This window comes from Rhinoraja longicauda, chromosome 12 (assembly GCF_053455715.1).
Source record: "Rhinoraja longicauda isolate Sanriku21f chromosome 12, sRhiLon1.1, whole genome shotgun sequence".
In the NCBI taxonomy this organism is placed as follows: Eukaryota; Metazoa; Chordata; class Chondrichthyes; order Rajiformes; family Arhynchobatidae; genus Rhinoraja; species Rhinoraja longicauda.
The window spans coordinates 7,763,903-7,787,794 of NC_135964.1; the positions used below are offsets into that span (position 1 = coordinate 7,763,903).

Consider the following 23,892-nt stretch of genomic DNA (forward strand, 5'->3'; position numbering starts at 1 on the left):
AATGAGAATGTCGATAAGCATCAGTGTCTCAATCAAGGTAATGGGATTCAAATGCCAGTTAATAGGAGCTCCATAAATTACAGTGATTGAGAGATAAGTGAGATTGCAGTGATTTGACCATTAGAGAATTGTTTTTATTTGATCCACATGTGTATCGGTGACAAGTTATTTTACAGTTCCAACCAGAATTTTAAGTGAATTAAGAGCAGAGAATGCAGGTGTGCACACTGTAATTGTTAATTAGAAAACTGGCTATGAATTTGCCAAGTGAGGTCCCGGCAATCATGACTGACTGTAACAGACTTACCGGGTTCACAACTGAGCTTATCCTGGGCCAGGTGGTGACAGCATTTGGTGAGATATTATTTGGTCGCATCGGTGAGCCGGTAAAAGTCCTTCCCTCAAAACTGCCGTGGAAACTGCTTGTCAACAATGCCCTGCCATCGGGAAGAAGGTGCAGGAGCCTGAAAACTGTAATGTCCAGGTTCAGGAATAGCTTCCCTACAGCCATCAGGGTATCGAACACGACAACCTCAGAACTACATAGATATGGGGGCATTAGTTTTGTCTTTTTGCACTATTATTGTGTGTTTGATTTTATGTGTGCATACATATGTGTGTGTATGGATATATGTGGGTATATATATGTGTGTGTGTGTGTGTATATATATACTGCATATGTGTGTGTATACTTGTGTATATGTATAAGAAAATAACTGCAGATGCTGGTACAAATCGAAGGTATTTCGCCTGGGCACCTCATATTTCGCTTGGGCAGCTTGCAGCCCAGCGGTATGAACATTGACTTCTCCAACATTAGATAGTTCCTCTGTCCCTCTCTTCCCCTCCCCTTCCCAGATCTCCCTCTATCTTCCTGTCACCACCTATATCCTTCCTTTGTCCCGCCCCCTGACATCAGTCTGAAGAAGGGTCTTGACCTGAAAAGTCACCCATTCCTTCTCTCCTGAGATGCTGCCTGACCTGCTGAGTTACTCCAGCATTTTGTGAATAAATACCTTTGTGTGTGTATATGTATATGTATACGTGTGTGTATACGTGTGTGTATACGTGTGTGAATACATGTGTGTATATGTGTGTGTATATACGCATTTGTGTGTATACATGTGTGTGTACGTGTGTGTGCGTACATGTGTGTATATGTATGTGTATATAAATGTGTGCATGTATATGCATTCACTGAATATTTTTCTTGGTTATTATATTGTTTACAGTGCACTATGTTTACATATTCTGTTGTGCTGCTGTAAGTAAGAATTTCATTGTTCTATCTGGGACACTTGACAATAAAACACTCTTGACTCTTGACAAAGCTGTCATTTTGGAATGCCACTAAGCATTCAAAGATCATATAAAAAAAGCTAAACAATTATAAAATTATTTTAAAAATAAGATGGTAAGATAATCTAAAAGCAGTTTTAGTTAACTGATAATCTATAAGCAGTTTTAATTAACTGACAATATTACTGTAAATAAAAACGTGTAAAAATGTGTAAAAACTCGCCTTCTCTTTACATCTGTGAAACCTTCATTCCAGTGAATGGGAGCATAGGATTCAACAGGAGATCTGCCACTGTGAATCCAGGGCCACCAGAGCATGTTCGTACTTTGCCAGTGGATTTCATACAAAATCTTATGGGAAGATGCTCTGACAGCTTTGCTGTCGAGAACCTGTCAGCAAGGTGGAGACTTGCTTGTTTCCTTGTACACGTATGTCAAAGATCTGAACCTGCTTGAGTTTATGTGCAGGAAGGAACAGCAGATACTGGTGGAAACCAAAGATAGACACAAAAAGCTGGCATCACTCAACAGGTCCGACAGCATCTCTGGAGAAAAGGAATGTGACATTTCAGGTCGAGACCTTTCTTTATTCAGACTGCCCCGAAATGTCTCCTATTTTCTCCGGATATGCTGCCTCGCCTGCTGAGTTGCTCCAGCTTTTTGTGTCTATCTCCTGCTTGTATTCACCTGGGTGATCACCAGCAGTGAGGCGCCGAACTGCCAGCATCAATCAGTGAGATTCAGCCGAGTGATGTGTTAATGTCACATCTCATTATAAATCATACACTTGGAGATAAAATAATTCTATGCTGAAATAGAAGCAGAGTGCCAGGAGTATTGTTACATTGAGTTACATGGTTACATCGTTACAGAATGCCAGGAGTATTGTTACATTGAGTAACATTGTTACAGAGTGCCAGGAGTATTGTTACATTGAGTAACATTGTTACATCGTTACAGAGTGCCAGGAGTATTGTTACATTAAGTAACATTGTTACAGGGTGCCAGGAGTATTGTTACATTGAGTAACATTGTTACATTGTTACAGGGTGCCAGGAGTATTGTTACATTTTTGTTTCCCAATTAATGATTTTGAGAATATTAAGTTTGAATTTTAAATATTCACATCAGTCTGTGAATTGTCTGGATTTAAAATTGTATTCCCCACTCATCAGGAAATCAGAATCTCCCTCATCAGTAAGCAAACTAGAATTTTTACCGCATTCGTGCAAAGGAGCATTCCGGACAACATTTTTCAGACCTATGGATAAGGGGAGTTGGGGATGGAGTGGGGGGGAGACTGAAGGGGGGGTGGGGAGGAGGGGGAAGGGGGGTGGGGAGGAGGGGGAAGGGGAGGAGGGGGATAGAAACATAGAAACATAGAAAATAGGTGCAGGAGTAGGCCATTCGGCCCTTCGAGCCTGCACCGCCATTCAATATGATCATGGCTGATCATCCAGCTCAGTAGCCCGTACCTGCCTTCTCTCCATACCCCCTGATCCCTTTAGCAAAAAGGGCCACATCTAACTCCCTCTTAAATATAGCCAATGAATTGGCCTCAACTACCTTCTGAGGGATGAGGGGGAGGGATGATGGGAGGGGAGGGGGGTGGGGAGGGGAGGGGGGAGGGGGTGGGGAGGGGGGGAGGGTGGGGAGGGGGCAGAGTGGGGAGGAGAAGGTGCTGCACCAATGCAGGAGAGGTTTGGGCCCAATGGGTCCACTTGGTTCAATTGGAAATAAAAGTAAATACCAGCGGTTACTAAATTGACGAGTAATTTTCCACATTGCGTTGAGTTGGGGCCAATGTTGCAATTGAACTGGAGCAGCTTGACGAGAGGCACTAGGTTCTGAAGTGCTGACTATCTGCACCACAGCTGGAATGTTGCCTGGTCCCATAGTCTTTGGTGTGTGTGGCACTCTCTAAAGTTTTTTAAAATTTCACCTCTGGTGAATTGAACTGCCGGGACTTTAGCTCCTGTAAAAGTACAGACCTCAGCTGGAAGCTGAGACTGATTGATCATGCACCCGCCACCTCTGGTGGAACACGGTTCCAAATCCTTCATCCTCCAGCACTCACGTCATGAAGGAGGGCAATTTTTCTGCAGACCTCATTTTGCAGCTAATGATTCAATAGTCATCACCGTTCAGGGTAGGACTGAGTTTCCAGCGGATCCGCCTGTTGGTTCTGCCTATTGCACATCGTTTAGCTGACCAATGCATGTAGTTCTGCATGCCTGCTTCACCTGGCTGGTTCTTCATCATTGCAGGTAAACCGCTTGCCTTCCTCCTTGAACCAGTATTGATCCCTGGCTAGTTAGGAATGGTAAAATGAGAAATGTACCAGGTTTTGAGATCACAGATGGCGGTGCATGTTTTGCTGATGATCCACAGTGCCTCCTGGATGCTCAATTTTGAGGGGATCATAATTTGCACAATTGTAGTGCGACACAACATGGGAGTGCAGTGCCAGTGCCCTGGGAGTGAAGATGGAACTTGTCCTCCACAAGGACTGAAGGTGGCATTCCTACCAATGCTCTCATTGACTTAATGGGTCTGCTGCACTTAGATTGGTTAGGATGAGGTCAAGTAAGGCAGAGGTCTTTCCAGGTGAGACAGAGGTTCACCTGCACCTCCTCCAACCTCATCCATTGCATCCGCTGCTCCAGATGTCAACTTATTTACATCGGCCCAACCAAGCGCAGGCTCGGCGATCGCTTCGCTCAACACCTGCGCTCAGTCCGCATTAGTCAATCTGATCTCCCGGTGGCCGAGCACTTCAACTCCCCCTCCCATTCCCAGTCTGACCTTTCTGTCATGGGCCTCCTCCAGTGCCATAGTGAATCCCACCGGAAATTGGAGGAACAGCACCTCATATTTCGCCTGGGCAGCTTACAGCCCAGTGGTATGAACATCGACTTCTCCAACTATAGATAGTCCCTCTGTCCCTCTCTTCCCCTCCCTCTTCCCAGATCTCCCTCTACCTTCCTGTCTCCACCTATATCCTTCCTTTGTCCCGCCCCCCTGACATCAGTCTGAAGAAGGATCTCGGCCCGAAACGTCACCCATTCCTTCTCTCCTGAGATGCTGCCTGACCTGCTGAGTTCCTCCAGCATTTTGTGAATAAATACCTTTGATTTGTACCAGCATCTGCAGTTATTTTCTTACGCAGGTCAAGTAAGTAATTCCTTAAGCTGAACAAACAGCTGCAGACGCTGTGACCACTGTGACCTTCAGGACATGGTCAATGGTAGTGGTCTCAAGCCATTGAGGTTCCCCATCTTGAGTACATTTAGTGCCTCTTCCACTCTCAATGTTTCTTCTGTAATGTTTGGTTCTGTGAGCGCGACTTTTCCAGTTTGTCGCTTTTACCAGTTTGTGGGCCAGCTCTTCCCATTTAGACACCAGTCCCTGTATATATGTGAGAAGGACTTTGCAAGGTTCAGGGTCTTTACTTCTGCCGAGGCCAGGTGGCCTGTCTAAATTTACTCTGTGCCTATTTGGCTACATCAATGATACAAGGTGTTGCTTTCTAGACCAGCTCAGAGTCATTAAACATCGGCTTACTGACTCTGAATCATGTGTAAAGTTAGCTAACTTCCTCCCAAGAAGGGCATTGATGGGCCAGATGATCAATGTGACAATAAAATATTATCCATTCAAATTGGCATTAACGATTGTGGTTACTTTTAATATCATCATTACTATGAATAGTTTATGTTCAGTTTAGTTTAGTCTATTGTTACGTTGTGCGAGGTGCAGTGAAGAGCTTTTGTTGCGTGCTAACCAGCCAGCGGAAAGACAATACATGATTACAATCGAGCCATTCACAGTGTACAGATACATGGTAAGGGAATAATCAAATTCCAAGATCCAAATTCCCGGTTATTAACTGAATTTAGGTTGTACTGTGGAATTTGAACTCTGGTCTTTGGGTTCTTAGTCTAGACTTCTGATTACCAGTGTGGTAACTTAACTGCTGAACTACCCTTTTATATGGTAACAGATATGTTCTGTTCACAAAACAACAGGGGAAGTCCAGTCTCTGCTGATTGCATTCGGTCACCAGCATTCTTCAACAAAGTACTGTGTGCAGTTTTGGTCTCCAAATTTGAGGAAGGATATTCTTGCTATTGAGGGCGTGCAGCATAGGTTTACTAGGTTAATTCCCGGAATGGCGGGACTGTCATATGTTGAAAGACTGGAGCGACTAGGCTTGTACACACTGGAATTTAGAAGGATGAGAGGGGATCTTATCGAAACGTATAAGATTATTAAGGGGTTGGACACGTTAGAGGCAGGAAACATGTTCCCAATGTTGGGGGAGTCCAGAACCAGGGGCCACAGTTTAAGAATAAGGGGTAAGCCATTTAGAACTGAGATGAGGAAAAACTTTTTCAGTCAGAGAGTTGTGAATCTGTGGAATTCTCTGCCTCAGAGGGCAGTGGAGGCCAATTCTCTGAATACATTCAAGAGAGAGCTAGTTAGAGCTCTTAAGGATAGCGGAGTCAGGGGGTATGGGGAGAAGGCAGGAACGGGGTACTGATTGAGAATGATCAGCCATGATCACATTGAATGGCGGTGCTGGCTCGAAGGGCCGAATGGCCTACTCCTGCACCTATTGTCTATTGTCTATTGTCTATTGTCTAAAGACGTATGTACAGCAAAGGAACATGCCATTTCGTCTCATGTGTCTGAAGTAAACTACAGACACCAAGTTATATTAAAATTTTCACTCACATATTCATCACTTCTCCTGCCTCCATCCACCTGCACGAGGGATAATTAACCTACCAACCAGCACATCTTTGGGATGTGCAGGAAGGAACTGCAGATGCTGGCTTACAGCGAAGATAGACACAAAGTACTGGAGTAACAGCGGGACAGGCAGCATCTCTGGAGAGAAGGAATGGGTGACGTTGCGGGTCGAGACCCTTCTTCAAATATTTGCGATGTCACATTTAACAGCGTACCCAGAGGAAACCCGCATGGAGAACGTGTATATTGCCCATAGACGGCACCCACGTTCATGACTGAACCTGGACTGTAATGCAGCAATGGTACCCCTGTCTAGATAAATGACTAAAACCAAATTAGTGAACCACATTTTTTTCTTTGAGATTATCTTCAAAAACTTTACCTCTGAAAGGTGTGAGATAAATGCAGCTTGCTTTTGGTGTAACTAAAAACAAATTATCTGACCTTCCAACAGACAAAAATATGTCAGCATGTGCACTATGGATGGATCCAATTTAATCATTCTTAATTAATTGCTCTGATTTTACGTGCTAAATGTTTTAATCCATGATCTATTCTGCCATTGCTCGATAGGAAGCCAATCTTGTGGCCTTCACTGACAATAAAAATAATCTTGTTGCCAACGTGAATGGGTAATAGAGAGTTGGAGCAAATACGGAATCTGGTCACTTTAAGAAAAATTATACGTCTATATTTGTCATATTTAAAAGATTAGTGTCAATTAGTTAAATCATAATGCCATTCCTTTGCGTGTGTGTGGTACAACATATCTGGGCATCTTTACACAATACCAGGTTGGATAATATGGTAGGTGACATTGATGCTTTGAAGATATAATCATTCCAGTTGCTATTTTAAACATTCATTGCATATTTGGATATCTTAGATTTATATTTTGTATATCTTAGATTAATTCTGTAAACTGTGACACAAATGTTCTTGGATAGGGAAGTGTGCTCCTGTGTGTAAATGGAATGGAATTATCCTCATAATTTACTCCTGTGTGTATAACTAAATATCCAACTAAAACAAACCTTCCAAAAATAATCATTTTGTGCCAGATTTTAGAGGCGTTTTATTAATATAATGCAATTTTGTAAATCCATTACTCGCATGTTAAAATCCAGGCTTTTAGAACCAGGAACTGTTACACTAATGATTCAATTCAATGACCTAATATTGGCACATGTACGTAGGTAGAGTGAAATGCTTAGTTGTGCATACAACTAAACATGGCGGCACGGTGGCGCAGCGGTAGAGTTGCTGCCTTACAGCGAATGCAGCGCCGGAGACTCAGGTTTGATCCTGACTACGGGCGCCGTCTGTACGGAGTTTGTACGTTCTCCCCGTGACCTGCGCGGGTTTTCTCCGAGATCTTCGGTTTCCTCCCACACTCCAAAGACGTACTGGTATGTAGGTTAATTGGCTGGGCAAATGTAAAAATTGTCTCTAGTGGGGTGTAGGATAGTGTTAATGTGCGGGGATCGCTGGGCGGCACGGACCCGGTGGGCCGAAGGGCCTGTTTCCGCGCTGTATCTCTAAATCTAAAAAAAAATCTTAGAAAACCCAATAAAATCATTAAGCAGGCCTCACCTATTTAAAAAAAAATTACAAATACTTTATTCCAAAACAAAAACAACCATACAAATTTGTAACATGATCAAATGAAAAGCTGCCTGTATCGGCAGTTTACAAACAAAACAATCATCAAATTAAAATTCCGCCAACTTTGTCAATAATACAATCGATCTCCCGCGGCGACCAGCATTCGCGGAAGGCCTCTAGCGCCCCCGTGGAAGGCAGGCCTCGTCTAGGGAGTACACAAGTGTTGACACTTTCTGGCGCTGACCAAGTTATAAAAGTTCACTGAACAGTCCTATCTTCTATCTGCCGCCCCATGTGGCAACAGACTGGGTCTGGGTCCCCCTTCATTCATGACGGCCCCCTGTCAGGTCCCCCCACCCTCCCCCAGTTTTCTCGATGGCTCCACCCCCCGCTCCCCAAGCCGGGTCCCACTTCACTCTCCGTGCCTCCCCCTGCTGAGTACCCCCTTCCTTCTCTGCGACACCTCACCGGATAGCTCCCGCTGGGCCTCCTCGCTCTCAGTCCACCTCGCTCTCAGTGGTCCCCTAGCTCTGGACAACCCACCTCCCTCTCAATGGTCCATCTCCCTTCTATACCAGTAACTGTATTGTGAGCTGTTTTGGGCCCCATATCTGAGGAAGGATGTGCTGGCATTAGAGGAGGTTTACGAGAATGATCCCATGAATGATTGGATTAACATATCATGAGCGTTTGACGGCTTGTACTCAATGGAGTTTGGAAGGATGATGGGGGACATTATTGAAACTTACCAAATAGTGAAAGGCCTGGATAGAGTAGATGTGGAGAGGATGTGGGAGAGTCTAGGACCAGAGGGCACAGCCACAGAATTAAAGGATGCACTTTTAGAAAGAAGATGAGAAGGAATTTCTTAGGCCGAGGGTGGTGAATCTATGAAGTTTATTCCCACAGATGCCAATGGAGGCCAAGACAATGGGTGTTTTTAAGGTGGAGAGTGACAGAGTCTTAATTAGTGAGGGTGTCAGGGGTTATGGGGAAAAGGCAGGAGAATGGGGTTGAGAGAGAAACATATATCAGCAATGTTTGAATGGCGGAATAGACTTGATGGGCCGAATTACCTATTTCTGCTCCTATCGCGAATGACCTTATGAACTCCCCTCAGCCTCCAATGCACGCGAGGTTTAAATCAAAGCTTATCCAAGCTCTCCTTATGGCTAATAACCTCTAATCTAAGGTGCATTTTGGTAAAACTCCTGTATCATCGTTGTTGTTTTCAAGGAACTATGGACGTGGATCCCAAAATCCCTCTACACATCAATACTGTTGAGGGTTCTCTCTTTACTGTATACTTCCCCCTTTCATTTTACCTCCCAAAATGAGACACCTCACATTTGTGTGAATTAACCTCCATCTGCCATTTATAGAGTCATGCAGCATGGAAACAGGTCCTTCGGCCCACCTTGCCCACACCGGCCACCATGTCCCATCTGCACTCGTCCCACCTGCTTGCATTTGGCCCATATCACTCTAAACCTGTCCTATCCGTGTACCTGTCTAAATGTTGCGTTAGAACCTGCCTCAATTATCTCCTCCAGCAGCTCGTTCCAGATTACCATTTCAGCAAGAGAATCAATACTTCCACTTCTTGATTTGAAAATGCCCTAGAATATTAGCATTTCCCACACACAATCCTCCATGTCCTTTTCCTTGGTGAATACTGATGCAAAGTACTTGTTTAGTACCTCACCTACATTTGGAAGAGCAAAAGCAAAGGTAGAGTTTGAAAACTCCGAAAATCCTTTTATGCAAAAGGTATTATGATTTTTAATCAATTGGCTGCCAATTCAGAGATTTGCTTCGATAACATAACTGGTGATTTTGCCTGATTCTGGATTCAAACTTCCAGAATGTCAATCCAAATAAAAATGTCCATGTGTCGGTCGGAACTGCAGATGCTGGAGACAGACACAAAATGCTGGAGCAACTCAGCGGGCAGGCAGCATCTCTGGAGAGACGAAATGGGTGACATTTCAGGAATGAGAGACCCTTCTTCAGTTTAGTTTATTGTCACGTGTACCGAGTGAAAGTGAAAAGCTTTTGTTGCGCGCTATCCAGTCAGCAGAAAGACAATACATAGAAAACATAGAAAATAGGTGCAGGAGTAGGCCATTCGGCCCTTCGAGCCTGCACCGCCATTCAATATGATCATGGCTGATCATCCAACACAGTATCCCGTACCTGCCTTCTCTCCATACCCCCTGATCCCTTTAGCCACAAGGGCCACATCTAACTCCCTCTTAAATATAGCCAATGAACTGGCCTCAACTACAATAGACAATAGGTGCAGGAGTAGGCCATTCAGCCCTTCGAGCCAGCACCGCCATTCAATGCGATCATGGCTGATCACTCTCAATCAGTACCCCGTTCCTGCCTTCTCCCCATACCCCCTCACTCCGCTATCCTTAAGAGCTCTATCCAGCTCTCTCTTGAAAGCATCCAACGAACTGGCCTCCACTGCCTTCTGAGGCAGAGAATTCCACACCTTCACCACTCTCTGACTGAAAAAGTTCTTCCTCATCTCCGTTCTAAATGGCCTACCCCTTATTCTTAAACTGTGGCCCCTTGTTCTGGACTCCCCCAACATTGGGAACATGTTTCCTGCCTCTAATGTGTCCAATCCCCTAATTATCTTATATGTTTCAATAAGATCCCCCCTCATCCTTCTAAATTCCAGTGTATACAAGCCTAATTGCTCCAGCCTTTCAACATACGACAGTCCCGCCATTCCAGGAATTAACCTAGTGAACCTACGCTGCACACCCTCAATAGCAAGAATATCCTTCCTCAAATTTGGAGACCAAAGCTGCACACAGTACTCCAGGTGCGGTCTCACCAGGGCCCGGTACAACTGTAGAAGGACCTCTTTGCTCCTATACTCAACTCCTCTTGTTACGAAGGCCAACATTCCATTGGCTTTCTTCACTGCCTGCTGTACCTGCATGCTTCCTTTCAGTGACTGATGCACTAGGACACCCAGATCTCGTTGAACATCCCCTCTTCCTAACTTGACACCATTCAGATAATAATCTGCCTTTCTATTCTTACTTCCAAAGTGAATAACCTCACACTTATCTACATTAAACTGCATCTGCCATGTATCTGCCCACTCACACAACCTGTCCGTCACCCTGCAGCCTTATTGCATCTTCCTCACAATTCACACTACCCCCCAGCTTAGTATCATCCGCAAATTTGCTAATGGTACTTTTAATCCCTTCATCTAAGTCATTAATGTATATCGTAAATAGCTGGGGTCCCTGCACCGAACCTTGCGGTACCCCACTGGTCACTGCCTGCCATTCCGAAAGGGACCCATTTATCCCTACTCTTTGCTTTCTGTCTGTCAACCAATTTTCTATCCATGTCAGTACCCTACCCCCAATACCATGTGCCCTAATTTTGCCCACTAATCTCCTATGTGGGACCTTGTCGAAAGCTTTCTGAAAGTCGAGGTACACCACATCCACCGACTCTCCCCTGTCAATTTTCCTAGTTACATCCTCAAAAAATTCCAGTAGATTTGTCAAGCATGATTTCCCCTTCGTAAATCCATGCTGACTCGGAATGATCCTGTTACTGCTATCCAAATGCTCAGCAATTTCGTCTTTTATAATTGACTCCAGCATCTTCCCCACCACTGATGTCAGACTAACTGGTCTATAATTACCCGTTTTCTCTCTCCCTCCTTTCTTAAAAAGTGGGATAACATTTGCTATCCTCCAATCCACAGGAACTGATCCTGAATCTATAGAACATTGAAAAATGATCTCCAATGCTTCCACTATTTCTAGAGCCACCTCCTTAAGTACCCTGGGATGCAGACCATCAGGCCCTGGGGATTTATCAGCCTTCAGTCCCATCAGTCTACCCAAAACCATTTCCTGCCTAATGTGGATTTCCTTCAGTTCCTCCATCACCCTAGGTTCTCCGGCCCCTAGAACATTTGGGAGATTGTGTGTATCTTCCTCAGTGAAGACAGATCCAAAGTAACGGTTTAACTCGTCTGCCATTTCTTTGTTCCCCATAATAAATTCCCCTGCTTCTGTCTTCAAGGGACCCACATTTGCCTTGACTATTTTTTTCCTCTTCACGTACCTAAAAAAACTTTTGCTATCCTCCTTTATATTATTGGCTAGTTTACCCTCGTACCTCATCTTTTCTCCCCGTATTACCTTTTCAGTTAACTTTTGTTGCTCTTTAAAAGAGTCCCAATCCTCTGTCTTCCCACTCTTCTTTGCTATGTTATACTTCCTCTCCTTAATTTTTATGCTGTCCTTGACTTCCCTTGTCAGCCACAGGTGTCTCTTACTCACAGGAGTCTTTCCGCCTCTTTGGGATAAATTGATCCTGCAACCTCTGCATTATTCCCAGGAATACCTGCCATAGCTGTTCTACCGTCTTCCCTGCAGAGAATTCCACAGATTCACCACTCTCTGTGTGAAAAAAAACTTTCTCATCTCGGTCCTAAAAGACTTCCCCCTTATCCTTAAACTGTGACCCCTTGTTCTGGACTTCCCCAACATCGGGAACAATCTTCCTGCATCTAGCCTGTCCAACCCCTTAAGAATTTTGTAAGTTTCTATAAGATCCCCCCTCAATCTTCTAAATTCCAGCGAGTACAAGCCAAGTCTATCCAGTCTTTCTTCATATGAAAGTCCTGCCATCCCACGAATCAATCTGGTGAACCTTCTCTGTACTCCCTCTATGGCAAGAATGTCTTTCCTCAGATTAGGAGACCAAAACTGTAGGCAATACTCCAGGTGTGGTCTCACCAATGCCCTGTACAACTGCAGCAGAACCTCCCTGCTCCTATACTCAAATCCCCTCGCTATGAATGCCATCATACCATTCGCTTTCTTCACTGCCTGCTGCACCTGCATGCCTACTTTCAATGACTGGTGCACCACGACACACAGGTCTCGTTGCATTTCCCCTTTTCCTAATCGGCCACCATTCAGGTAATAGTCTGCTTTCTTGTTCTTGCAACCAAAGTGGATAACCTCACATTTATCCACATTATACTGCATCTGCCATTATTACAATCGTGCCATTTACAGTGTATAGATACATGATAAGGGAATAATGTTTAGTACAAGGTAAAGCCAGCAAGGATAGATAGTCCAAGGTCAACAATGAGATCGATAGTAGTTCAGAACTGCTCCCTGGTTGTGGTTACCTGATAACAGCTGGGAATTCAGACTGAAGAAGGGTCTCCACCCAAAACGTCATCCATTCCTTCATTAAAAATGTTCATCATGTTTAAAGTGGAAACCCACAAAAAACACAGCACAGTCAATATGGCTCCTGAATTACAACAATCATTAATTATTCTGTTAATTTATCAATCTATTGTTGCTATTTCAATTCTTCCAAATAAGTCTTCAATTTTTGATGCAAATGCCAGATTATTTTCAGGAAACAAAATGTCCATATCACCCACTCTGTCATTACTGATTAGTTTTAGTTTGACCCTTCCAATGATGAAGATGATCGATGATAACATGCACCATATTCTGAATCAGTGCCCTGCAGGAGATTGACTGTGTCCATGCAAGAGAGCTGTAAGAGAGTCAAAGCCGGCAAGATTCAAATCATATTCAATCACATTAGGAACAATACTTTTTATTGAAAATATTTTTTTTGTATTTGCCTCTGGCATTCATTGAGGAAAAACATCTATATACTAAAACTCTCGTTTGTTATCTTGTTTGTGACTGAACTTCAGCCAAAACGGTACACGATAGCGCGGCAATTTTAGGCCCACCTTACTCACCATTGTCACTTTAATGATAATGCAAGTAGTTTTATTGAAATCGGTGTTATATTTTTAAAGTTATTCGCATTTTAAAGTTTAAAAGGAGGGGAGGGGAAGGGGAGGAGGGAGGAGGGAGGGAGGGGGGAATGGGGGAGAAGGGAGGGGGTTTCAGGAGAGAGGGGAGTGGGGGAGGAGAGGGTGCTGCACCAATGCAGGAGAGGTTTGGGCCCAACGGCTCCACTTGGTCTAGTGTGTTTTAAAGGCCATTCAGCCAGCATTACAAAACATTATTGCTTACAGTTTTCTTCTCTGTTTAGATTTTCTCGCATGTTTTATCTTTCTTGTTTCATAGCTAAGGTGAAAACATAATACATAGATACATAGCTACATAGAAAATAGGTGCAGGAGTAGGCCATTCGGCCCTTCGAGACAGCACCGCCATTCAATGTGATCATGGCTGATCATCCACAATCAGCAGTCCGTTCCTGCTCCCCATCCATCTCCCTTGATTCCGCCAGCCCTAAGAGCTCTATCTAACTCTCTTTTGAATGCATCCAGTGAACCGGCCTCCACTGCCTTCTGAGGCGGAGAATTCCACAAATTCACAACTCCCTGTGCGAAAAAGTTTTTCCCCATCTCAGTTCTAAATGGCCTACCCCTTATTCTTCAACTGTGGCCCCTGGTTCTGGATTCCCCCAATATCGGGAACATGTTTCCTGCATCTAGCGTGTCCGATCCCTTAATAATTTTATATATGTACAATCACCTTTTTAGATTGCATGCATTACTATTTAATATGCTACATTTACTTCTGCTGCAACCCTTGAGTAACTGAGTTTTTAAAAAAAGACTGCTATCAAGTTGATCCTGCCCAGCGTGTAACCTTATACACCTGTCTTCCCAAATGCTAATCGTTCCAATCCCTGAAGAAGACAACAAAGACCCCTATGGCATGTAACAGGTTAACCTGTGGAAATTTTCTCTAAAGTCCGACATTCGGTTAATTTATTTTTACATGTCATACAACGATTAACATGCAAACATTTTTAAAATTGTGTAATGATTTTATTCAGATTACGTTGTAGTTTTAGTTATGCTACATTGTCCACAGTGAGGTGCCATTGTCTCTTCCTGAATACTCTGTGATGCAATATATGAAATCATAAGATCATAAGTGATAGGAGCTGAATTAGGCCATTCGGCCCATAAAGACTACTCTGCCATTCAATCATGGCTGATCCATCTCTCCCTGCCAACCCCATTCTCTTGCCCTCTCCCCATAACCTCTGTCACCTGCACTAGTCAAGAATCTATCTGTCTCTGCCTTAAATATATCCACTGACTTTACCTCCACAACCTTCTGTGGCAAAGAATTCCACACATTCACCACCCCCTGACTAAAGAAATTCCTCCTCATCTTCCTCAAAGAACGTCCTTTAATTCTGAGGCTAAGACCTCTCGTCCTAGACTCTCCCACCAGTGGAAACATCCTCTCCACATCCACTCTATCCAAGCCTTTCACTATTCTGTGTTTCAATCAGGTCCCCCCTCATTCTTCTAAACTCCAGTGAGTACAGGCCCAGTGCCGACAAACGTTCATCATATGTTAACCCACTCAATTCCTGGCATCATTCTCGCAAACTCCCTCTGGACCCTCTCCAGAGCCAGCACATCCTTCCTCAGATATGGGGCCCAAAATTGCTCACAATATTCCAAATGCGGCCTGACCAGCGCTCTATAGAGCCTCAGCATTACATCCCTGTTTTTGTATACAAGCCCTCTCGAAATAAATGCTAGCTGGAAATCTACCGGTGTACAGTACAGTGGGTATTTTGCTGTACTCTTCTGGATTATACTTGGAATAGGAATAAGTACATAGTATATTGTGGTTCGACTTTTCAATTGGGAAAATGCTGCTTTATAATAACGCAGATGTAACTCTGAGTGGTGTAGCATTGATTGGACTCCAATAGCCAAGTTGTAATGGTGCAACATTGAATAATGTGTAAGAAAATAACTGCAGATGCTGGTACAAATCGAAGGTATTTATTCACAAAATGCTGGAGTAACTCAGCAGGTCAGGCAGCATCTCGGGAGAGAAGGAATGGGTGACGTTTCGGGTCGAGACACTTCGGGAATAATGTGTGAACAATTATCTCATTTGAAAAGTTGGACAAGGAAAGGTCAGCACAGGTCATAAACATTATGCTGGTAAACCTAACCTAGAAGCAGCAAAAGTTAGTTGAAGTGGCATGTTCTATGAAAAGAACACACAAAGAATAATGAAAGAGAAAAGTATGTTCTTCAGAAATAATGTACTGAGCTTTAACATGTTCACGCTTAAACGAGTAAGTAGCCAGAACAATTTTTTGTTGTTGTTTTCGATTTGATGATACAGTTAGACAATAGGCAATAGACAATAGGTGCAGGAGTAGGCCATTCGGCCCTTCGCGTACTCCCCTTAAATAATAAATGATCACCGAGAGTAATTAATCATCTCAATATCTATTTGGGTGCTGAAGAAAGATCAATAAATAAACCAATACTGTACACATATTCCACTTTTATGATAATTTCAACGGTAATGATCAGTTACAGAATGAGAATGGATAACGACTAGCGGGGGCAGAATGAAGTTTATCAATACTAACTATTTTGCAGCAGACTAATGGTGAAAATATAGACTGTGGAAGAACGAGCATAAAATATCATTTTGACCGAGATGATTCAATGCTTATTAATTCAAAACATATCATTTCTAAGAATAAAAGGACTTTTGTAAATTGAAGTTATCTATCTCCTCGAGTTATTTTGGGAATCTTTATTAAAAACACAGGCAGGGTTTTGAATTACAGTTGAGCAAGGATCACGGGCGACTTCTGCTCAGATTTCCGATTAATGCATCCTATTCTCTGGAGAGACCTGGTTCTTTGTGTTTATTGAAGCCGGTGTCATTCAGACAACTGAATGAGCCGGGGAAGGGAGGTCTTTCTTGCATCGTGCGACTGGGGGTTTGACCGGGAGCAGAGAGGGAAAGGTTAAGGCTTCTAATTTCGGCCGCTGCCCACCCCTCCCACCGAGGCAGGTAACGCCTTCCATGGCAGGTAACCGTTCCCGACCAGCCTCCAACTCTCAGTCGGATCTGTTCTGGTTGTGCCACACACAGCTTGTGTTTCAGAGGTGCCTGAAGACATAGAGTGGGATCGCACGGCACCTGTCCAATGTTGCATTGGCACATTACTTGCAAAAAGTCCACACTCCCGGCCGCTTGCTGCGCTTCTGAACCGTGCACGATCCAATGGACACGAATCCATCAGGCGTCTCTGCCAGTGGTAATCGGATTCACCCCTGGGGACTAACGCTGAACTTCAGGGGAGCGTCGACACAGCTCTGCGCTCAAAACGCAAACCCAAAGTTAATGTAGTGCGCTGTAGGAATGTAAAAGCGACATTTCATTGTAGCATCGTTGTAGCACCAGGAAGACTGCGAGACAAAGGTAAGACCTTTCTTACATTCCTTCACACACAAGGGCTGGACCTGAGACGTTCATTGCCATCTCTTTGTAACGTTTCCGCCAAAGCTATCAGGTGTCATGTGAATTGTGGATTAGATTCAGTGGCCCAGATTCCAACGCGTTGCCTGAGCGGTGGGTGTTGTTTCAGTGGGCGCTGGGGAATGTAGCTGCCTGGAAAGTTGAGTGTGGTTCTCTGTGCGTGTTTTACACGGAGCCTGGCCGTGACATTAGCCTCTCTCCGGTCTCAGTGTCCACAGGGAATGAGCTGGGGCTGGGGTAAGGTCATTTGGGGCAATGCATCGTTGCTGTTACACACTTGTCTTGTGCCATGGCTTGCATTGGCAATCCAGTCTCCCTGCCAGCCGCTGGGTCCCAGCAGTGGGAGAGCTCATGGCCCAGTGGGAGAGCTCAGACTAATCCAGACAAGGGTCTGGGGAACTGCAAGTGCGGGTTTACACCGAAGATAGACACGACATGCTGGAGTAACTCAGCGGCACAGGCGGCGTCTCTGGAGAGAATGAGTGGGCGACGTTTCGGGTCGAGACCCTTCCTCAGACTGACAGTCATCTGCCCCGCTGAGTTACTCCAGCTGTTGGTGCTTATTGGAAGACTAACACCGGGTTCCCAACTCGCGGAGAGAAGCGATTTAAATGCGGGGGGGCGGGTGGGGGTCTGGGTCCAGACTGGCCGTCTGATTTCCCCAAACAGGCGCATGGACCCAGTCTAACCTCCAGCCACCCAGAGTTGGCCACAGGTGGGTTGGGCGGGTGGGTGGTGAGCTGTTACAGGGGCCTGTGTAGGGGAGAGGAGGGGTGGTGTTGTACTTGGTGGTCCGGTACCTGTTATACCTTTGTTGAGATACAACAGAGTAGTCCTTGCAATATCACAACAGGTGGGTGGGCAGGGGTTGGAGGGAGGGGAGTGAGCTGTTACTGGGGTCTGTGTCGGGGAGAGGAGGGGTGGGTGGATATATGGGGGGGGGGGGGAATGGGAGCTATTACAGGGGCCTGTGTCGGGGAGAGGGGCTGAAGGGGATGTGTGTGTGTTTGTGTGTATGTGTGTGTGGGTGATGAGCTGTTACTGGGACCTGTGTCCGGGGAGAGGAGGGGTGTGTGTGGGGGGGGGGGGGTGAGCTGTTACAGGGGCCGGTGTCGGGGGCGGAGGGGTAGGTGGGCAGGGTCTGAAGGTGGTGTGTGTGGGGGAGGGGGGAATGGGAGCTATTACAGGGGCCTGTGGTTGGTTACAGTGCCCGTGTAAGGGTAGAGGGGCTGGGCCACTGTCGGTTGGGGGCTGAGCAGAGGGAGGGGGCTTGAGTGGTGAGGTGAGCAGCTGAGCCTGGGGCCGGGGTAGAGGGGGGTGGGGTGGGTGTGTGGGTCAGGAGGGTACGGGGAGAGTTGTCAGGGAGGTTGCGATGGAGGGAGGGGGTGGGGATGGGGGGTCTGGCGCTGGAGTAGGGGGATGGAGGGGTGAGAGGGGGGGCTGAGATTCGGAAAGGAGGTGCTGATGGGGTGGGGAAAGGAGCAGGGGGAGAGCTGCTGGGGTCAGGAATGGAAGGAGGAGGGGTGGGGACGAGGGGGCTGGGAAGAAAGTGTCGAAGGACCAGCATCAAATATAATTGTGACCGAGATGCTTAACTGCTTATCAATTAACGAGGGCGCAGTCGTTGAAAAATATTCTAAGAATAAAAAGACTTTTAGTAATGTATGACTTGTAGTTATGTATCTAGGAATGAGCCTGGGCTGGGAGGAGATCGTGTTGGGAGAGGGTGGTGAGAGGGGGGGGGGGGGGGGTGGGAGCGAGGGTTTACAGTGGGACTGAACGCCCGCAATTTGCATTGACTTTCTCTTGACTCAATGTGAAATGAGAATCCCACGTTGCCGCTCGTATCAACAACATACGCTGCAAAATCGACCCTCTGCCCTTCACTTCTTCCCAGACAGTGAAGCTGGATGAGATGTGGTTTAATTCCCCTCGGTAACCAATCGCCCTCGCTCCTGGAAAAGAGCCCAGTTTTATTTACCGGTAACATTTCGATTAACATTTGCTGCGAGGATCAGGGCTGTTGTGCCATTCAAACGTAGAGACATAGAAAATCGGTGCAGGAGGAGAGGCCATTCATTCGGCCCTTCGAGCCAGCACTGCCCTTCAATATGTTCATGGCTGATCACCCAGAATCAGTACCAGTTCATGGCTGATCACCCAGAAATGACAACTAAAGATATCCTGAATATCCTGAATCCTGCCCTCTCCCCACACCCCTTGATTCCGTTAGCCTTACCGCGAACAAAGTGCTGGAGGAACTCAGTGGGTCGGGCAGCATCTGTGGAGGGGCGCTGCGTGATCGATCCACTGAGCTCTCGGTTTGTTTTGCTCAAGATTCCTGGTTCTGCGCCTCTTGTAGCCTCGATCACGGTGGTAGAGTTGCTGCCTGACTGCGCCAGGGACCCGGGTTCAATCCCGACTACGGGTGCTGCTGTCTGTACGGAGTTTGTACGCTCTTCTCCTGCGTGGGCTTTCTGCGGGAGCTCTGGTTTCCTCCCAACTCCGAAGACGCGGGGGTTTGTAGGTGAATTGACTTGGTAGAGGTGTAAATTGTCTCTTGTGTGTGTGACTGGGATAGTGTCTGGGTACAGGGATCGCTGGTCAGTGCGGACTCGGGCATGTTTCCACAGGGGCCACAGTTTAAGAATAAGGGGTAGGCCATTTAGAACTGAGATGAGGAAAAAAAAATTCAGTCAGAGAGTTGTGTATCTGTGGAATTCTCTGCCTCAGAAGGCAGTGGAGGCCAATTCTCTGAATGCATTCAAGAGAGAGCTGGATAGAGCTCTTAAGGATAGCGGAGTCAGGGGGTATGGGGAGAAGGCAGGAACGGGGTACTGATTGAGAATGATCAGCCATGATCACATTGAATGGCGGTGCTGGCTCGAAGGGCCGAATGGCCTCCTCCTGCACCTATTGTCTATTGAAAGGAGCAGAGAAGAGTTGATTGGAGAGAGGTGGTGGGCTGAGAGTCCGGTTGGAGATGGGGGCTGGGAGGGGAGTGGTGGACAGTTGGGATGGACACTAGATGCTCTTGGAGGCTTTGACACCAGATTGACACCACCACCACCGTGTCACCTCTTCCACTGGCTCCCTCTTGCCACAGCGGACAGGGGCATCAGTGCTATGGGCGGCTCACAGGTGTCTGCCTATTAATGCGGAATGAAACATAGAAACATAGACAATAGGTGCAGGAGTAGGCCATTCGGCCCTTCGAGCCTGCACCGCCATTCAATATGATCATGGCTGATCATCCAACTCAGTATCCTGTACCTGCCTTCTCTCCATACCCCCTGATCCCTTTAGCCACAAGGGCCACATCTAACTCCCCATTAAATATAGCCAATGAACTGGCCTCAACTACCTTCTGTGGCAGAGAATTCGACAGATTCACCACTCTCTGTGTGAAAAAAAAACCTTTCTCATCTCAGTCCTAAAAGACTTCCCCCTTATCCTTAAACTGTGACCCCTGATGAATGAAGGGGGGAGCAGATTCTTGGGACGGCTCCTCTGTCACCAAAGGTCCAGGGAGGGGAGAATTTCTAGAGCATCCACTGGAGGGAATGAAGCAGCATCGCGGCCTGGCAGAGGGAGAGGAGGTGGATCCGAGCTTCGAGATGGCATCCAAGGGGCGCAGAACCAAGCCAAGCGCATCTCAGGTCTGGTCTGCGGAGGAGACCCGCGGGGTGGTGAAGCTGCACCTTGGAGAATGTGATCATGGATGTATGTGGTCACTTACACCGGGACGGCGACTGCCTTGGATGCGGTGCACGCTCTGAAATGCCAGGGCTTGCACTCTCTAATGGTTGAAGACCTACCTCTTCCAATGCAATTTCCAGCGCCGATCCTGTGACACGGACTGGAGCAGATTCCCAACACCTTCCCCGCTGGCCACCCCCGGGGGGTTGAGGATGTCCAGTGCCGACCTCTTCACGTTCTCCTTGTTCCTCCTCGAGTTGTATAAGAAGATAACTGCAGATGCCGGTACAAATCGAAGGTATTTATTCACAAAATGGTGGAATAACTCAGCAGGTCAGGCAGCATCTCGGGAGAGAAGGAATGGGTGACGTTTCGGGTTGAGACCCTTCTTCAGTCACCCGAAACGTCACCCATTCCTTCTCTCCCGAGATATTGCCTGTCCTCCTCGTTGTCCTTGATCTCCTCCCTCCGGTCTGTGACATCTTTGCTGCTATAAATGCTGATCATTATATCACCTTTGCTGATATAAATGGACATGAAATGCCCCCGGGCCTATTCGCGGGCAATGTACCTACTGAGAGCTCATGTCAGTGTGCAATTGCAAACCCTGGTTTCCAATAGCCTTTTACTGACTAATGGCGAAGGAGACTGGGTGGCCCCTGTAAACATATTTCAATGACAACCTCGTTGATCAAAATGCTGGAGTAACTCAGCAGGTCAGGCAGCATCTCAGGAGAGAAGGAATGGGCGACATTTCAGGTCGAGACCCTTCTTCAGACTGAAGAAGGGTCTCGACCCGTAACGTCGCCCATTCCTTCTCTCCTGAGATGCTGCCTGATCTGCTGAGTTACTCCAGCATTTTGTGAATAAATACCTTCGATTTGTACCAGCATCTGCAGTTATTTTCTTATACGACCTCGTTGATCAAAATGTGTTGGACTGAAAACATGTGGCGTGCTTGGCATTGTACTGCCTGTTGTGTAAATGTATCTGGATCTCGCTCATACCCTGGCGCTGAAACTTGGAAAGTATGTAACACAGATGTCCAGGGCGTTCACCGATTGACTGTCCACAAAATACTCTTGGCACCAGGTCCCCTGACATTAACATTCTGAAACCTGGTGCCCAGAGAGTTGCGAGTCCCTAATCTAGGCAGGGTTATTCTGATCATAAGTGGTGGGCCACCTTTTGCATATGTTTGTGCATATCTTTCATTCGTTTGTTCAATATCTCTCTATATCACCGTCGATATCTCTCGTTTCCATTTCCCCCGCCTCTCAGACTTTCTGTCTGCAGAAGGGTCTCAACCCAAAAGGTCACCTATTCTTTTTCTCCAGAAATGCTGTCCGACCCGCAGAGTTAGATTTTAGATTTAGAGATACAGCGCAGAAACAGGCCCTTCGGCCCACCGGGTCCGCGCCGCCCAGCGATCCCCGCACACTAACACGATCCTACACCCACTAGGGACAATTTTACATTTGCCCAGCCAATTAACCTACAAACCTGTACGTCTTTGGAGTGTGGGAGGAAACCGAAGATCTCAGAGAAAACCCACGCAGGTCACGGGGAGAACGTACAAACGGCGCCCGTAGTCAGGATCGAACCTGAGTCTCCGGCGCTGCATTCGCTGTAAGGCGGCAACTCTACCGCTGCGCCACCGTGCCGCCGTCTAACCTTTTGTGTCTATCTTCGGTTTAAACCAGCATCTGCAGTTCCTTCCTACACGAGAGAGAACAAGTTGGTTTTGAGTTGCAGAGAGTATGGATTTGGGAAGGATAGGGAGTTCTCTGCTCCAACCATCACAAGTTTAGTTTATTGTCACGTGTGCCGAGCGAGGTACAGTGAAAAGCTTTTGTTGCGCGCTATCCAGTCAGCAGAAAGACAGTACGTGATTACAATCGAGCCGTTTACAGTGCACAGATACACGAAAAAGGAATAATGTTTAGTGCAAGGTAAAGCCAGCAAAGTCTGATCAAGGATAGTCTGAGGGTCATCAAAGTGTAGTTCAGCACTGCTCTCTGGTTGTGGTAGGATTATTCAGCTGCCTGATAACAGCTGGGAAGAAACTGTCCCTGAATCAGGTGGTGTGTGTTTTCACACAGGACATCTGAAGCTGACAAATCCTGATCCATCACTCTCACAGCTTGTTTGCAACTTAAAACATTTCTGTTTCCAAGTTCCGACAAAGGGTCATCAGCCCAAAACATTCACTTAGTTCTCTCTCCACAGGTGCTGAGTGTTTCTGGCATTTACGTTTTCTATTTTTTGATTTCCAAATTCCTCAGTTTTATTTGGTTACCATTGACCTAACAAAGTGCAGATGCTGCAGGATTTCACAATCCCCCTCACTGGACCCCGCAAGGATTCTGACGGTGGCATGCAATTAGGAATTCTACAACAATCTGCTAGGTGGAATTTTGAGACTCCTGCCTTCTTGTGAAAGTCAGTTCCAGTTTCAGTTTAGTTTAGTCATACCCCAGCGATATGAATAATTGACTTCTCTAACTTCAAGTCACCCTTGCTTTCCCTCTCTCTCCATTCTCTCTCCCTTCTCCAAAGACGTACAGGTATGTAGGTTAATTGGCTGGGCAAATGTTTTTTTTTTAATTGTCCCTAGTGTGTGTAGGATAGTGTTAATGTGCGGGGATCGCTGGGCGGCGCGGACCCAGTGGGCCGAAGGGCCTGTTTCTGCGCTGTATCTCTAAATCTAAAAAAATAAAATTAAATTCCTTTCCTTTCCTAGTTGTCTGACCAGTCTGACTGCCCCTTTGATTAAATTTTATTTCTGTATGCTTCGCTATCACCTTCTCCTAGCTAATAATGATTTATTCTACATTTTCCTTGATTTGCATCCCCTTTGATGTCTCATTTTCACACCTTACGTTTCCTTATCTTTGTGTTTCCCTCTTCCCTGACTCTCAGTCTGAAGAAGGGTCTCGACCCGCAACGTCACCCATTCCTTCTATCCAGAGATGCTGCCTGTCCCGCTGAGTTGCTCCAACATTTTGTGCCTATCTTCAATTCAGTTTAGTTTACTGTCACATGTAAAGTAAAACCTGTTTTTCTGGACAGTTCTGCCAGTAGGTTCTTCAAGTTTTGCATGAAACTCCCGACAGTTCTGCAGGAGAAGGGTGTTAGAATCTCCTGGCCCCTCTGCAGAGACAGGGCTTGCAACATATCAGTTAAAACGAAACGTGCATTTCATTTT

General features: G+C 46.1%; 1 protein-coding gene across 4 annotated transcripts in view; it reads left to right on the top strand.

Annotated features, from left to right (window-relative positions):
• frmpd4 (FERM and PDZ domain containing 4) overlaps positions 1-23,892 on the top strand; it is a 583,956-nt gene that overhangs the window by 163,418 nt on the left and 396,646 nt on the right. The window contains exon 1 of one of the 4 annotated variants that reach the window (XM_078408970.1): positions 16,798-16,928. The exons of the other annotated variants lie outside the window; for them this stretch is intronic. The gene's annotated coding sequence lies outside the window, so the exon portion shown is untranslated. Of the gene's footprint in view, positions 1-16,797; positions 16,929-23,892 lie in introns of those variants that run through there. 4 annotated transcript variants of the gene reach the window in all.